Source organism: Adiantum capillus-veneris, chromosome 14, assembly GCF_014529385.1.
Source record: "Adiantum capillus-veneris isolate H3 chromosome 14, ASM1452938v2, whole genome shotgun sequence".
In the NCBI taxonomy this organism is placed as follows: domain Eukaryota; kingdom Viridiplantae; phylum Streptophyta; class Polypodiopsida; order Polypodiales; family Pteridaceae; genus Adiantum; species Adiantum capillus-veneris.
Window position 1 is genome coordinate 131,381,461 of NC_140944.1, and position 4,373 is coordinate 131,385,833.

Sequence of the window (4,373 nt, forward strand, 5' to 3'; positions counted from 1 at the left end):
ACCTTCAGAGTGTGCTCTTGTTATCACTCTAGGATCCCTCAATGGGATTTACTTGTGCTAAGCAATGGTTTCTTTGTTTTCCATGCTTTGCATGCCATTCTTTTGGATATTCAATTTTTTAATCCATTGTGGGAATACGGTCATTTTGGGCCTTTGACTAGTGCCCTCATTGGGCAATAATTGATTGGTTGCTTTGGGCAAAGGCCTCGATAGACCATTTTAATGCCTCATTTGGCGGTTCAACAAACATCTTGGGAGTTTGTTTCTCTTGGTTGCATAGGCCATCTTTGGCATGAATATGATGCTTCATGGTTTGGGTTTCATAGATGATATCATGGATAAGTGAAGCGTGAAGGAAATTTGATGGGTTAAGGTGAAGAGATTGGCTTAAAGATATATGTAAGTAGTGGGAGAAGTAGGATATGAGTGTGGAATAGAGATTATGGATAGTGAGAGTATGCAAGCGATAGAGGAGTGTGATGGGTACATCAACAGTGGAGGGAACCAAAGATTGTTTCAATTTTAAAGTATCATGAGGATTAGCTAGGGTAAACGTCCCAATTAAAAGACGGGCCCCTTTTTAGAGGCATGTCTACCTCCACAATATTTTATATGTAAGCCTCACTTTAGAGACACCAAACGGCGAGTGTTTCTGTGGATAGTGCAGCCAGGTTGGACACTTAGCCGTCCGATTTTTGTTCAATTTGAGTTGGCAACAACGCCTCTAAACATGCCGCCGATACTCTTGCAATCGGCTCTACTTTTTGTTACACACGATTCGCAAATCAACGTCGTTCTGCGTTGTTCGACCGCCGCTCAAGATGACGACTTTACTGGAGATAGATGTTGCGCAGGGCTTTCAAAAGCACATCCTGAATCGAAAATGGTGTAGCATAGCTAGCGCAGCTGCTCGCCCAAGTTAGGCGCCTCTAAACTGGCTCCTTTACCCTAAGGCTTTGTCATATGAATTAGACAGGGCTTTCTCATAGAGATAAGGTATAGATGGCACCATGTGAAGGTGGTTATGGCCCATTTTTTTTATTGTATCTTGCATTTACATGTGAAGGTTTTTGAGAATTGGTATGCAAACTAGTGACTTCCATCAAGAATGTTTTTGATCTAGATGGCGAGGATACTCCCATGAAGGTATCGATAAATTTTGTAGGTCGTGGATCATGAAGTTCAAGTGAGGAGCATGATATGCAAAGCTCTTGACATGTTAAGATATTAGGCAAGGTAGAAGGCTGTTCATTTAGAATCATAGCATGAGAGGCGTTTGCCGATACTTGAAGATCATCCTCACGTTCTATGAACAATCATAAGTCTTCAACAAAATCTGCAAAGGTTGACATGGTGGGAAGCACTGCTTGAAGAAACATTTTCTTCACAAGCAATTGTGATTTTTTTAAAAACAATTTAAGCTTAACAAGGCTTGGAATATTGGCTTGTATTGGAGGGTTGCGAACAGGCAGAGGCGGAGAAGTGGCAGAGGAGTTGAGCCAGAGCAACTTGGAGGAAAGTAAGGTTGTCGTCAAAGTTGCTAAGGGAGGGTGCGATAGCAAGGTTAAGGGCAATACGACGCGATCAAGAGGAGGATATAAATCATGCAGCCTATAAGGCAACGATTCTTTTTATGAAGCGAGTAGGTGGGTTCTGCATAATGAAGGAGGACGCTTGTGCTTGGTAGTCAGGGAAAGTTTAGGTGGTACATGAAGTTGCGCAAATGGAGTTGCAGATTCAGGTAGCGTTAGACTAGTGAGCCAAGGAGGAATGGGCGGAGCATATGGGATGTGATTGCAGCAGCGGGGAGAGAAACTTTGCGATAGTGATTGGTTAAGGGCCGCGCAATCAGGAGGATTAAAGCTCGCGGGAAAGAAGTCGTAGGGGTGGCAGGTTATGTGGGTAAGAGGCTGCTGCAGTATTGCTGGAAATGATGAATCAGTGAAAGCATGGGAATGTGGGCTCGCGCAGGCGCTACAGGAGCAGGCTACGATGATACCATGTAGAAATTTGTGAGAGGAGAGAGAGAAGACACTTATCTACACAGAGTGGGCCGCGAGTACGCCATGGTCGTTAATACACAGAGACGCGTGTTGATTTCAATCGACGTTAGTTCGTTTGATTCTTTATAGTTAATTATACAACTTAAGTGGTGTCTCTTTGTACGTTCACATGCGGACAAGTATTAACATCTAGCCATCATCACAGAGAGTTAGAGCTTTGACATTCTAAGAAAACCCCAATAGTGAATGTAAATTGACCTATAGACCCCTGGATCAGATCCAAATTTTTGGCTTCAGGTGGTGGATCCTTGGTTGCATGCCATGCATTGCAACAAGATTTGAAGACCTCTCTGTTTCAGCTGAAGTTATGAAGGTTGGGCATCGGAAAGCCGCCCTCTCTGGCTACGACAATTAAGTAGGAATTGTTTCTCCGGACCCCGGTCCTCAAGCATGGTGATCTTGTGGATGAGGTGGAGCCTCAAAATTTTTGGGGGATGTCAAAGAGAGCTCATACAACACCCTGTATTCAATAACCTTCTTGTTGATGCGATCATTGATGCACCCAATGACGTAGGCTTAAGTAAGCCACTTGCCAAGGGAAGGGTCATAGGTGCATGCAAATTGGCCAATTGTATATAGTAGAAAGAAGGGTTATCTGTGTAGAGAGCTCTTGGAGTGTGAGCTCAAGAACCTTTTTGATAGGATCACCGAGTTTCATTATCGGCAATATACTTCCCGGAATCACAACACGCTAGTGAGTGGAAGACATTCTAGCACCTTCTCTATGATATCTTCTAGAAGAGAGTTCCAAATCCTCACATCCATCACCACATCGTTGGCTCTGATTAAGACACTGTCTTTGGCTACATTATCACCATCTGGAGAACCACCGTCCCTTTGAACAGGCACAAAAGCCAAATTAAAGGACATGATTGATGCCTTACCTCAACAACTCATGGCATTGTCTTTGTCTTCTCTGACCACCATCACATGATCTTCCTCACAATTTTGCTTTGTTTTAGAGATTTGATCCTCATGAGGGTGTAAGATTGTGGGAGACGAGACCGCCATCATATGATCTTCTTTGACCACCATCACATGATCTTCCTCACAATTTTTCTTTGTTTCAAAGATTCGATCGTCATGAGGTGTAAGGGAGACGAGACCGGTGATCGACTTGCCTTCACCATTGAAAAGATGGCCACCGGCCAACTAGGAGGGCAAAATGGTAGCTTATCCCACATCAAAGAGCTGGCGGCCATCAATCAATATCCATTGCAATGCGACCTATGACCACCAACCCCATTTCTTCATCGAGGTACCCTTTACATATAACATAAAGTTAGATCTGCTTCTCTTTAAGCTTAAATCAATATTCTATATCTTTTGTATTTGTCTTGACTCTTGTTTTGTATCTGACAGAGAGGACACAATAGTGGATGTTTTGATTGCACAAGCACGACTCTACCTCAACAATACTGCAAGGTCCGTTATCTACATCCAATTTTCTATACCTATGTTTGCTTGGTGCAACACATAAAATGCTACGGGGCAAGGCACGACTTATGTTTCTTATTATTTTTGGAGAGACAACATTGCCAAATCTCCACCATACTTTTGTATGGCGCGCACTTCTGCATGACGTGCACTGTATACCTAGTATTTTCAATTTGTGATGCTTCATTGACAAAATGTTTAAATTTTTACATTGTTTTTCTGTAGCTTGATTCAAAGATTGGCGTGTAGCTTGGACAATCAGAAAACACCTATACAACATTGTAGGTCAATAAAGCACTTCATTTCTTATTGCAATCCATTTATGCTTTATCCATTTGCTTGTTTGAGAATTTTGTACATTGCTTCCTTTAGTCTGGTTTACTTGCATGTTGTTTTTAGAATTATACACTCCATGTTGATCAGCATTTGTACATATTAATTAGACACACAATTCTTTGGATACGGTTGCTAGCCAATGCATGTATTGTATTACATGCATTGACTAACAACCAATGAGCGTCATACTTACTGCATCCACCGGAGCAGCAACAACAATACTTAACAGCATTACATCCACAGTCCATTATAAGTTCAAGATACCAATTAAAAATCAACAGAATCTCCTCTCTATTCACAAAACTGATGAGAACTATGTGAATATAAAAGAGGCAGATGTTATAAGCATAGACGAGCTACCCAAGCTAACCCGATAGACTTTTGACCTTATCGTAAGATAAACTATTAATGTAACAAGTGATACATTTGCAGATCATGTTTGTTAATTCATTCATTACTACAACATTGTATAGCAACGCCCACCAAGCAAGACTAGTTTTATCCAAAGGGGGGATCATTGTCGCCAGATTTGCGGGC

At 41.9% G+C, this 4,373-nt stretch overlaps 1 pseudogene; it reads right to left on the reverse strand.

Moving 5' to 3' along the window:
- Positions 1 to 2,212: 2,212 nt before the first annotated feature.
- Positions 2,213 to 4,068, reverse strand: LOC147443134 (uncharacterized; annotated as a pseudogene).
- Between the last annotated feature and the right edge of the window lie 305 nt (positions 4,069 to 4,373).